Source organism: Piliocolobus tephrosceles, chromosome 7 (assembly GCF_002776525.5).
Source record: "Piliocolobus tephrosceles isolate RC106 chromosome 7, ASM277652v3, whole genome shotgun sequence".
NCBI classification, from domain to species: domain Eukaryota; kingdom Metazoa; phylum Chordata; class Mammalia; order Primates; family Cercopithecidae; genus Piliocolobus; species Piliocolobus tephrosceles.
The window spans coordinates 628,249-640,939 of record NC_045440.1 but is presented as its reverse complement, the minus strand read 5'-3'; the positions used below and the strand labels follow the sequence as shown (position 1 = coordinate 640,939).

Here is a 12,691-nt window from a genome sequence, read left to right as displayed (position 1 = left end):
AGGAGGAGGAGGAGGAGGAGGAGGAGGAGGAGGAGGAGGAGGAGGAGGAGAAGAAGGAGAAGGAGAAGGAGAAGGAGAAGAAGGAGAAGGAGAAGAAGGAGAAGGAGAAGGAGAAGGAGGAGAAAGAAAACTCAGCCGGGCATGGTGGTACATGCCTGAAGTCCCAGCTACTTGGGAGGCTGAGGTGCGAGGACTGCTTGAGCCCAGGAGATGAAGGTTGCAGTCAGTCATGATTGCACCACCGCGCTCCAGCCTGGGCAACAGAGCAAGACCCCGTCTCAAAAACAAAATAAGTAAATAAATAAATACATACATAAAGATTTAAACTTAAAATATTATTTTAGAATTTCTCTCAATTCATTTATTCATCTATTCAATAAATATGTATTAGCACCACTAAATACTGGACACTGTTCTAGGCTCTTGGGAAATGTTAGTGAACAAGTTAGATGAAGGACCTCGCCCTTGAGAACTGATACTCCAGCAGACGAAAGCAGGCAGACCAACAAATATACAAATATGCTAAGTAAATCAGCAATATTGTGAGCGATAGAAAAACAGAACTGTAGACTTGGATTGGAAGTCACAGCAGAGGAGGGAAAGAGTGTGCATGTTTTCAGGCAAGGTGGGCAGGGCTGGCCTTTCTAATAAGGTGGTTTTAAAGCAGATTTGAGGGAGATAAGGGAGAGGGTCTAGTGGCGTCTTGGGGAAGGGTGTTCTAGGCAAAGGGTCAGTGCAGAGGCCCTGGGCCAACAAACATGCCTGCCACAATCAGGGGCCAGCATGGGTGCCTCGAGGCCAGAATGCAGCAGGCAGGGAGTGGAGCAGGCGTGGGTGGGAGAGGACGTCAGAGACAGGGCAGGGCGGGTGCTGGGGCAGAGCCTGTGGGCCTGGCAGACCTCATGAGGACTGGCCTTCCTCCGAGGGGAGCTCCAAATACACAGCTGGAACCAGACTCTGCCCTCTTGGCACCCTCAGGGCACAAAGCCCTCTCTAAATCAGTCTCTCCTGTTCCCTTTTGAGTCTGTGAGCTACTTGAAGGTGATTCCTGGGTTCCGGGGATACGAGAGAAGGAAGGATGAAATTTCTGTTGGACTCTGTGGGACAGAGGACACTAAGGGTGGTGACATCCCTGCACTGCTCCAGAGAGCAATGAAGACTCACGGTCCAGGGCCAGAGTCCACCGGCCTCTGCTGTTTGCCTGTGGAAGGAACTCGTCCAACCGTGGGCCCAGGGTTTCAAGAAGCCAGAAGTGACCGTCTTAGGCATGTTGAACAGCAACGGCTCCTCACTGCTCTCGTCTCTCAGAAGACGCTGATTCAGGCTGAAGCTCAGAAGGGCAATGAGGGCCAACCTGTTAGTTCCATTTAGGGGCGGCTGGCTCTGTGCCACCCGCGGGCTAGACATGGGGGTGTGGTGCATGTGGCTTTTTGGTAGGAAGATAATTAACAGAGCAGTCACCACACAGAGCATCCGTCCACCTTAGTGCTGGAGTAGGGAGGTGACAGATTCCACCTGAGCCTAGGTGAGGAAGAGGAGTGGGCTTCAGCTGGGAGAGACGCCCACTCTGCGGCAGCAGAGGGCACAGCATCCGGAAGGGCTTGTGTGGAGGCGTTGTGCAGAGCAGGAGGTTGCTCAGTGGCTGAGCTGAGGAGTGGCGGGTGCAAGGGGCACAGCTGCAGGGCTCAGTAGGAAGGAGCGCATCGCGGCTCTCCCAGCTCAGAGGAGCTGGGCAGGACAGGGCTGAGACAGGAGGTCCACACAGAGCTTGTTTCTGTCTTTCTGCTGGCTCAAGGCGATGGGCCCCCTGCATGTCCTAGGTTATGATGACACTGGGATGGCAATGGAGGTGGTGACAGCAGGAGACCCAGAGTCAGACCCAGGTCACATCCTAGCTCCTCTGGTGATTAGTATGTACCATAGGCAGTCACTTAAGTTTTCTGAGTTATAGTTACTTCATCAATAAGATGGAAATGATTTTACTACTCATAGTACTGTCTTGGTCCACGAGCAAGAGGGCTGCCTGGGCTGGGTTTTAGAGAACCCTGCCCTGCGCTTTCTCCAGGCAAGACGGCCGGGGGTCAGGCGGTGCCCTCTCAGAGTCCACTCCCTCCCTTCCACCTGGGATCCAGGGCCCAGGGATCTCCTGCCCAGATGGGCCACGTTCAGGCCTGTGTGGCCTCTCCCTGGTCTATGGGGTTTGGATGAAGGCTGGGCTCTCAGGCTGCTCCCCTGTCCAAGCTCTGGGTAGGAAAAGTAAGAGGGGGCCACAGGTGGGGCCTGAGGCCTTGCTCTCACTTCCCTTCTATGCTCAAGGGTCCAAGGATGCAAATCAGAGCCTCGCTTTTGAAGTTGTTCTAAAGATATATTTGTCAAGGCAGGAGAAAAGAACGAAACCTATTTTCCAGTTTATTAACTTGATTTATAACTTTCAAATATTTAGAGACACGGCATGTGAGCCTCCCCTTTTGCATTCGCTTTGGGCCTCTCAAATGTCAGGCTGGGACTGATCTGGGCCTTTCTTGCTAGTTTGTTTAAGGAGCAAATGAGGCAGCACACCACACACAGACGGAGCGATCACCTCCCACATCCTGCTCCTCTCCATTGTGATGTCTTAGAGTTTATGGACTTTGCTGTTTTATCTTGCGAACACTTGTAAGAACATCTTCTAGAAGATGCTGTGGAATGTGTTTCCAGGCCCAGCACCAGCGCATCCTTGGTGACACCTGGAAGGAGTCCTCGTGAACATGCACAGCATTTGTTTTTGTTGTGTTTTGTTTTTTTTGAGACAAGGTCTCTCTCTGTTGTGCGGGCTGGAGTGCAGTGGTGTGATCTTGACTCACCGCAACCTCTGTCTCCTGGGTTCTAGTGATTCTTGCATGCACAGCATTTGAAGGGCACCAGAAATGTCACCACTGACAACAGAAAGGCAGCGACCCTGATGGGCAGGGGAGAACCTTCTAGATGGGATTCTAAGCAGTCCTCTCACCCAGTGAGCCTGGCTGCTCTGAGTAATGGAAAGAGCCCTGAGTAGGAGCCTGGGGATCCAGATTCCAGGGCGGGCTCTGTTACTAACTGGAACTTTGGTAAATCGCCTCCTCCAGTTGGATGGCTTTCTTTTCCCTAGAACAAGTGGTTCCAGCTCTGTCATCCTCTGACCCGATTCCGTGACACTCTGCACCTGCTGAATAGACTCGATCCTGCTGGGCAGAGGCAGGAGGCAGGACCAGGAACTGTCCATTAGTGGGGTCTGGCAGTTACTATAAATCAAGGCCAGCAAGCGGAAAGAAACAGGCTGGCTTTGAGGCTGGGATGAGAGGCAGCCCGGGATGCTCAGGAACAAGGCGGCACCCCCATCCTGGGGAAGAGCCTGCTTGAAGTCAGGGTGAGATGGCCCTTCCTGCAGGCAAGACCAGGATGTCCAGGGCCTGCAGTAGAACTCTGCGCCTTATGGAAGCCAGGACAGGGAAGCCCAATGTCTTCTCCAACTCAATAGCCCACGGCAACATCAGTGCTGCAGGAGCGAGGACTTAGGAGTTCATTTCATCTCCACCGGCCAACCCCTGATGATACCTTGAGAAACCAAGGTGCAGAGGACAGATCGATGAACACTGGTGTCGGGGGAAGCCTGTTGCACACAGCGACGATCATTCTGTCATCAGGAAGGCCGAGACATGAGGCAGGCTTTGGAGGCACGAGTGAGACAAGGTGGTAAAAGAGAAGGACAGCCTGTCATTCAGCAGTGCTGGGAGGGATTTTGGGGGAAACGGGCCTTTGGCTGTTAATATTCAACCCCTTTTTAAGAATTGTAGCTCGAAGAGATACTGGCGACAAAGTCTCCCTTATACGTAACTTCTCTCCTAAAATCAGTTCTAACCCACTGCCCCATAGATATTCAAACAAAAGGGACACACACCTTCTTTCCCAGCCCCATCCTGGCCGGGGAGGTGAGGAGGGAGTGGATGCGGTGCGGTGTGCAGTTCTACCCCCGGGGCTGCCCTTTGCTGTCAGGCTGCTTTGGGCTAATCCCTTAGTCTCTTGAGCCTCAGTTTCCTCCTCTACACATCAGTGGTACCAAGAGCTACCAAGAAGGTCATTGTGAGGATTAGAATTAATGTCTAGAAAATGCCTGACAATCTTAGGCAGGGAGTAGCACACAGGCAAAGGTGTTTTTTGTTTTGGGTTTTTGTTGTTGTTGTTGTTTTTTAACAGAGTGTCTGTCACCCAGGCTGGAGTGCAGTGGTGCAATCCCTGCTCACTGCCAATCTTTGCCGCCTCGATTCAAGCGATTCTCCTGCCTCAGCCTCCCGAGTAGCTGGGATTACAGGCGTCTGCCACCGTGACCGACTAATTTTTTTGTATTTTTAGTAGAGACGGGGTTTCACCATGTTGGCCAGGCTAGTCTTGAACTCCTGACCTCAGGTGATCCACCTGCCTTGGCCTTCCAAAATGCTGGGATTACAGGCGTGAGCCACCATGCCCAGCCAATGGTGTTTTTTATCACATCTGCGTGCCAACTGCTCTTGGCTTATGCACCACCTGGAAAGGGGTGTGGCTTTCACTCATTCTGGTACCAGGCACAGCATGAGCAAATGTTCAACAAGCAAACTGGCTGCATTCCTGGATATCTCAGCTGCCTTGTTTGTCTTCCCAGAGCACGAGGTAGCCCTGTTTGGAATCTGACACCAGCAAAACAGGACGGCGCATAGAACAGACAAACACGCCCCGTGGTTCAGCCACAGTTTTTGGGCACAGACTCCAGAGCACTTCCCGGCCCAGGAACGCAGCAAGCCACTCCAGCCTGGTCGGCTGCCATGCTACGGTTCACATCTTAGGATCAAGACTTGGTTTCTGCTTCACAGAGAGAACTGGAAGCAGAAAGGAAGAGAAAAATCAATACAGGCACCCAGAGATGGGCTTACCTAGGGTCCTGGAAGATGCGAGAAGCCACGGTGCAGAGGACAGACTGATGAACACGCAGATAAATCACTTCTGCAAGAACCCACTGATGTTTCATGGTCTGATCAAAAGGTTTCATAATCAGCCCTCCTGGAAACATGAGTGTGTGGCCACAGCCATTTGGATGACTAAATGATGATGCCATAGGCTTTGGGGAGGAGACAGGCAGGAGGAAGGAGAAAGGGAGGGGAAAGTGGGGGGTGAGGAGGAGGATGAGGAGGCAGAAGGGGAGGGCAGGAAGAAGAAGAATCACAATAACATCAACAGCGAAGGCAACATGAAGGGGAGGGGAGGGGAGGAGACAGGAGGCGAGAGGAAGGGAAGAGAGAAACGTTCAGAGTGAGGTGCACTCTGCCCGGCAGCCAGGTGTTCTGGAGCGAGGAGCCCGCGAGAGTCCCCAGGACACTGTCAGAATAAACAAGTGAGCAGGACTCTTCCCCTCTGACTGTCTCATAAAGGCCTTGGTTCAGCAGACTGGGCAGTCCAGTGGTTGCAGGAAGGGCCAGGCCAGTCTGGTGCTAACAGTTCTGCAGCCAAGGCCCTCTGTGGTGCCCCTGCTTTAGGACGGGTTCCCCAGCTTTTCCTCTGGGACCCCCTCCCCACTCCCCTCCCTGTGCCCCTATAGCCTGGCCTCAGTTTTCCTACTCAGTTTCCCTATGGGCCTCTCTGCACCCTTGTGCACGCTCACCGAGTTGAAGGACTTGGATTTTCTTTGAAGTTTTCCAAGGGGGGAAAACAATCTGTTGGCACCTGGAAGTACTTTACAGTGTCTGCATAAAAGCCTCCCAACCGCACCCACCCCCAGCTGGGCCTTCTCACCCTGATGTTCAGCTGTGAAAGTCACTCAGGCTTGTAGGATCTCAGAGCCTAAAAGAAATCAGATGAGGCCAAAAAGAAATCAAGCAGAGGCCAAGATTAAAATACAGTTGAGATCCAACCTTTTACACATCATACTCCTTCTGAACCTCCTGCAAAAGCCTTCTTGCCATTGGAAGAGCCATTACGTCTTAAAAACCCACCCCACACAAACACACCCATGCAAATATATCCAGAGCCAATTGTATGATCTGACTCAATCAGTCAGGTCAGATGTGCCAATTTGCAGGTCCCAGAACACACAGATTCTCTAATCTTTCCCTAAATGTATTGATTCTAGCTCCTTTCCCCTGCCCTATGTCCCCTCCTGCAACTCGAATTGCTGCCCATCACCTGTGTTTCCCTATCACCAGGGACACCTGCCACTCGCACACTCATCCCTGGGGCCGCAGACCTCTTGTTGCTCCTCCGGGTAGACTACGAGTCCTATGAGCTTATTCATCTTTGAGTAAGGAATGTTCCCAGTGCCTAGTGCAGGGCTGGAATGCAGTGGGTACATAATCAGTGATGCTTCTACAAGTGAACAAATGGATGAATGAATGAGCATGCATCCTCAGTAACCCTTCTGCTTAGTTTCCTCTGTTAAAGAAGGAATGGGTGGGAAATGGGCCAACTGGGGAAGCCAGGGAATGTTCCTGATGGGTAGTTGATGCCAGGGTGGGTGGTGTGTGAGCCGAGCCATTTGTCCTCTCCAACCCTAGGACTGAAGCAGGCAGAGAGGAAGGAGAGGCCAGAGGGAGCAACGCCCTTAGTTGACCGCGGATGAGATGTGGCCACCACCCTGGACCCCCGGCTTCCCCCATCCCCAATCAATGACGGAAGGACAGGCATGGATCTCCCCGCTGTTTTTAATGGGCTTGAGTGATCTCGCCTCTTTTCTAAGGAGCTAAAATGGAGTTGTAGAAGATTTCACCTCCTTCCTCGAGAAATCGGCAAAAGGCAAACTTTGACCAACTTTGATGCATCCTTTCAGTAAACAGTGACGCTCAGACCCCTTCACAAGGTGCCCCCAGGCCACGGGGAAAGCTGGGCGTGGACTCGCCATCCTCTCCAGTGCCCAGTGCTGGTAGCAAATATGAGTCCCTGCCCAGGCTTGATGGCAGCGTTTATCCTCCCACAGCCCTCCGCCCTGAGCCAGGGGCCAGGACTGTGCAAGTGTTTTCTGCTCACTCGTAGGAGAACTTGGGAAAATTCCATGACTTGCCCCACCTCCCTCCAAAGCCTCTGGGAGCCCAGACGTTTGCACCTGGGTTTCTGGAGAGTCACGTGAGCTAGGTGCGGGAGGATAGAGCCAAGGAAGGGAACACCGGGCCCCAGGGCCTAAAAACTGTTCCTGGGGGGATCACTGCCTTGGCTTGAGCAAGGGGGTGGGAACTTAGGCAGCCTCCGGCTTACAGCCCTGTATAGACCTAAAATGCTCTCCTATGTGCCTTGTTTGGGAGATGACGTTTTGGGCTGGAGTGGGGGTGCCAGGGCGGAGGCAAGGCCTGAATCTTTGGGAAATAAATCGGGGTGGTGGGAAGGGAGAGTGTGTCAGAGCAAAGCTGGGGCCACCCACCCCTGGGGAGGCCCCGAGGAGAGAAACCCAGGCCACCGGCAACAGTGGTGTGGATCCGCAAAGTCAAAGAGGCCTCGGCTCCCCAGGTTTATCCTGGGCCTGGCCCTGCCCAGCCCGGCCTGTTTGCTCACCGCAGAGCTGGTCCCCAAGGCAGTCAGGCGAGGGAAGGCGGCTCCTCTAGAAGCTGCGGGAAGCTGAGGGGAGATAAGGGTCCGGGAATTGAGGGGAGATAAGGGTCTGGGAGCTGAGGGTCTGCTCTTCCGGCCAGGGAGGAGCAAGTGGCTGAAGTCCGTGGCTGAGGAGAAGGGCAGGCCTTAGGCAGGAAGGGCCCGGGACGAGGCCTGCCCACTCCCTCCTTCCTCTCAGCCCCTTCTCTGAAGGAGGCGTCCGTCCTTCCGCATCCCCTTCTTTCTGGGGAAGCACTGGAAGCCCCCTCCCCTTCCCTTTTCAGCTCCCACCCGAATTCCCATCTCTTTCTCCAATTAGCCCTTGTTGGGGATCTCTGTGCTCCCCACCCCACGCCCCTACCCCCGTGGAGGCTGCACTCCATCCCACGGGGCTGTCTCCAGTTTGGGAATTCTTCATCCTTCTCTCTTCCACCTAATCCTACTACTCCTCATACTTGGGCATCTTATGAGGCTTCCTTACCTCAGGGAGACCAACTCTGGCTACCGCAAAGGGAAGAAGCCCAGTTAGGGGAGGCCAAGGACTGGCTTCCTGGATAGACCCTTCTAGAATGTTTGCTTTTTAAAAGAGAGTGATCCTTTACCCCGAGCCACCTAACTGGGGAACTTCAGGTCCCAGGACACAGTGAAGCCCTCTGCTTTCTCCAGAGTCCGCCACGTGAAGCAGCGGCCGTGGCTGACGTGCACCAGTCACACCCGGAACTCGGCACATGTATTCCTTTATTGTCTTTCAATCATACGTTTAGATTTTTTTTTTTTAATAGAGCCTTTAGTTTTTGTTTCGGTCCCATTTCTTTTTGGATGTGGGAAATTTGAAAAAAAGGAAAAATAAAGATTTCTCCCCAAAAGAAAATAGCAGTCATCCATATTCCCAGGAACCATAATGAACTGTTACTGACATTTGAGCATAATTTCCTCTATGTTTTTCATAGTCCATATTATTTTTAAAAGTATGCCAGATGCAAGTAAATTGATTCTTATTCTAGAAAATTCTAACATTATAGGTAAGGCTAAGCCCTTTTTAACCAACTCCCACCCCTCAATACTGCTTCTGGCTCCTCCTCCCCATAATAGTCACTACTATGAGTTAAGGGTGCATCTCCCTAACCCATTGTTATGACTTCTACATGTAGGTGTATATAAAGCACACATAGTTTTATTTTGTTTATTTGTATTTTTTAATGGTTTTAACATTATAGTTGTATGCATTGTTCTACAATTTGCTTTTTTTGTTTCTTGCAATTGGCATTTTGTTTTGTTTGTTTGTTTGTTTGTTTTTTGAGACGGAGTCTTGCTCTGTCACTCAGGCTAGAGTGTAGTGGGGCAATCTTGGCTCACTGCAACCTCCACCTTCCAGGTTCAAGTGATTCTCCTGCCTCAACCTCCTGAGTAGCTGGGACTACAGGCACGCACCACCACACACAGCTAATTTTTGCATTTTTAGTAGAGACGGGGTTTCACTATGTTGGCCAAGCTGGTCTTGAACTCCTGACCTCAGATGATCCTCCCGCCTCGGCCTCCCAAAGTGCTGGGATTACAGGCCTGAGCCACTGCGCCCAGCCTGGCATTTGATATTGATACACACAGATTTAAGCCACTTCAACAGCCAACTCCCTTCCTGTTGGGCAATTTCAGTTGTTCTCAGTCACTGCACTGAGATAGCATCCTGTTTACCCATGCTTCTCGAGCGCAGGCTCCCGGCGGTGACATCCGGGGTGACTGGGCCAGCACATGTTCTGTTTCACTGGAGGCTGACAGAATTCACTCCATCTATCAATATAACCATGTATATTCCAACCGCTAGGGACCTGTTTTCCTGTGAACCAGGCCAACTCCTGATAGTGAGTGACATTTTTGTGTGTGATGGGCGAGAACCGTATCTCACTGTTATTTTTCTTTTCTCTTGTTACCACTGAGCTGAGCATGTAATTTTCTTTCTTTTTTTTTTTTTTTTTTTTGGTATGAGTACCCAAGTACTCTAACATCATGTAGTGAGCTGTTTATTGAATCATTTATCCTTTCTCTGATGGTTGAAAATGCCAACATTTTAATACGCTTTATTTCAATGTATGCATGGGTTGTTCTATTCAATTCTATTGATCTAGCTGTATATTCCTGAGTTAACTGATACTACACTATTTTAATTTTTATGGCTTTATAATGCATTGGTATTTGTAATTTTGCTCTTCCTTGTAGTCATTCTGTACATGCATCGTTTTATTTTGATTGATGAGGAAATTGAGCCTCCAGAGTTAAAATGACTTGTCCATGGCCTGTTTCACCAAGGACCCAAGGCCCAAAGGAGCTTCAAATGGGGTCCTGGATTCTCCTGCCCACTCTGTTTTCCCTGGGCTTTCCCACCCCTTGGCATGTAGTTTGGGACAGGAAACAACCCATGAACCTCGTTTTGGGCTTCTGTAAAGAGTGTTGGAGTGTCAAAGGCTGAAAATATGAGGGTCGTGATCAACTCAGTATACCACTGGAGGCTATATGAGTAAACAGCAAACCGTTCTCATGAAAGCAGGGTGTTGGCAAACTGACAAACTGCATCTGCAGCCCAGAAGAAATGCTGAGGGCAGTCATGACCCAGGCACAAGTGTTTCTTGTGATTAGACAAATCTGAAGCCTGTTAGCAATAACGTGAACCTGTGATCAATCAATCAGCTGACCAGTCATTACCTCCTCCTCCCTGCTCTTTCTCCCCAATAAATATGAAGGGCTGTAGACGCTCAGGGCTACTGCCTTTGCTCACTGGAAGCAGGAAGCCCTTTTATTCCCCTGGCCCATTTCTTTAAAACGTTTCTTTTGTTGTAAGTTTTCATTTCTGTGTTTGTCCTCCTTCGCTCAGTCTCGTAATGACGGTCTCAAGTAGTAACAGTAGTAACTGCCGAAGTGACGGTCTCAAGTAGTAACAGGAGTACCTGCCGAAGTGATGGTCTCAAGCAGTCATTGTGGCGATCTGCCACGTTGGGGCGCCATGTCCTACGTTGCACAGCATCCCCACGAAGGGGACTCACTCACCAGACACTCCGGAACTTTGGGTGGACTTTGTGTGATCTCAGCCTCAGGAGAACTGGGCTTCTTTGAACGGCTGGCTGTCTTTTCTCTCTTGGACACAGATCTAGGAGTGGTGGGGCTGTGCTCTTCACCCTGGGTCCTAGATGAGGAGTGTTGGGGTGCTGAAGGCCAAAAGTGTGAGGGTCGTGATCCACTCAGTATACCACTGCAGGCCATGTGAGTAAACAGCGAACTGTTTTCCCACCACCCCATCACAAGGAGCGGTACTCGTGGAAGGCTTCGTGCCTGCAGTCCCCTCTCCCAGCTCCATCTTACTCCCCTGCTCTTATCTTCCCCTTTGACTCATCCCACTCCTCCCCTCACCAGCTTCTTTAAAAATGTTTTATTTGGTGTATTGTAGTTGTGCAGGGTTTTTTTGTTAGAACAAGGTAGCAAGGCACTCTGTGAATGAAAAGTTAAAGTGAAGCATTTCAGGTAGTGTGGGGGCTATTTGGGGCTTGACCCCAGTGAGTTAGGATATTCCAAGGTCTTCTGGGGGCCTCCAGGCTTCCCTGTCCCATCCAGAACCTCTTCCACCTCCCCAGAGAGAACCCCCCACCCATGCCAATGTCCACAGCCACCACACCTCCCCAGCCAACCCCAGCTCCAGCCACACCCTCCTGCTCCTGGGGTTTGGTTTGTGTCCATCGAGTGATGCTGGCTTGGCCTCGGCTTCTGCTGCTGCCCTGGGTGAGGCCGGGACTGTCCTGGGCATTTAGACCTGAAAGAGCTTCCCTTGACTCAGCCATGACTCACCAGGGGTGGGCCCTACCAGGGCGGGGTGGCCCCTTGAGGGGTCTTGGGATGGCCTGGAGTTTCTGAGCTATAAACATTGCCATTTAAATTATTGAAATTACTGAGAAAGTTTGATATGTGGCAGCTCAGCCTTCAGGGGTTGAAGTTCCCAGAACATCTGCTTTTGACTCAAACCAGTCATTAGTGGGATTGTGGCATGGAAGTCTGGGAAATGTTTCCTAAAAGGCCGAGTGTTGGAGAGAAAAGAGGACCGGACTGTGGGTCGGAAGACCTAGGATCTGGTCTGGGTGTCACTCGTCACTGGACTGCAACCCTGAGGAAATCTCTTTCCTTCTCTTGACCCTGTAAAATGGGGAGAATAAGGCCTGTGTGCGAGGATCCCTTTAATCCCTGAGTAATTATGACCAAGCACCTTTAGAGAGCTGAGGAATGTTCGAGGTTGCTGGGGTTACAGTAGCAATCAAATCCATCAATGCACCAAGCACCTTTAGGTATTGATAAATACCATTAAGAAAATAAAATAGGGTGACTCAGGGGAGAGTACTGGGGGCAGGGGAGTTAAAGGTGATCAGAGAAGGCAATTGTCCAGGTAACTGATGCCTCGTCCTGGCTGATAGCAACGGAGATGGGAAAAGTGGGCAGACTGCAGATAATGGTGGGGGTAGAGCCCGTAGGATTTGTAGGTAGAGCCTGTAGGATTTGTAGACCTGGGGATGGAGCCACGGGGATGATGACCGCTAGGGTTTCAGGGTTGAGCAACATAGTCAATGACGCTGTTGAGTCACTGAACTGGGGAAGAAGTGGGTCTAAGAGGAAAAATTGAGAGCTTGGTCTTGGACATGTTAAGTCTGAAGCCCTAAGTTGACACCCAAGTGGCACCAAGTGACACCCAAGTGGCACCAAGTGAAGATGTGATGCAGACAGGCAGGCGCATGACTGGGGAGCATGGTGCAGAGCTACCGCCAGCACAGGGACACACTGGGGAGGCATGGCTGCAGGGCTCTAGAACTCTTTACCGTCTCCTCCCTGCTCTATTCCCTTTCAAATACACTCACACTCCTCTCTGCCCCCAGTGCCTCTAGCCTGAGCCTGTGCTGGCCCTTAACTTCCCCTGCAGGTGGCTCCGGGGCCATTCCCAGCTCCCTGCACAAAGTCCGCACATTAAGTTCCGGGCCCAGGGGACGGCTCCAGTCAGCTGACAAGTAGGAAACAGCCAATGGACTTTCTCCAAGGGCTCAGCCACACTGGGCAACTTATTTTCTGATAGGTCATTTCCACCTTTTTTTTTTTTTTTTTTTTT

At 51.2% G+C, this 12,691-nt stretch overlaps 1 protein-coding gene across 2 annotated transcripts in view; it reads right to left on the bottom strand.

Annotated features, from left to right (window-relative positions):
* FAM167A (family with sequence similarity 167 member A) overlaps positions 1 to 5,200 on the bottom strand; it is a 53,084-nt gene extending 47,884 nt beyond the window's left edge. For both annotated transcript variants that reach the window (XM_023225240.3, XM_023225244.3), the window contains exon 1: positions 4,923 to 5,200. The gene's annotated coding sequence lies outside the window, so the exon portion shown is untranslated. The remainder of the gene's footprint in view (positions 1 to 4,922) is intronic.
* Positions 5,201 to 12,691: the final 7,491 nt, after the last annotated feature.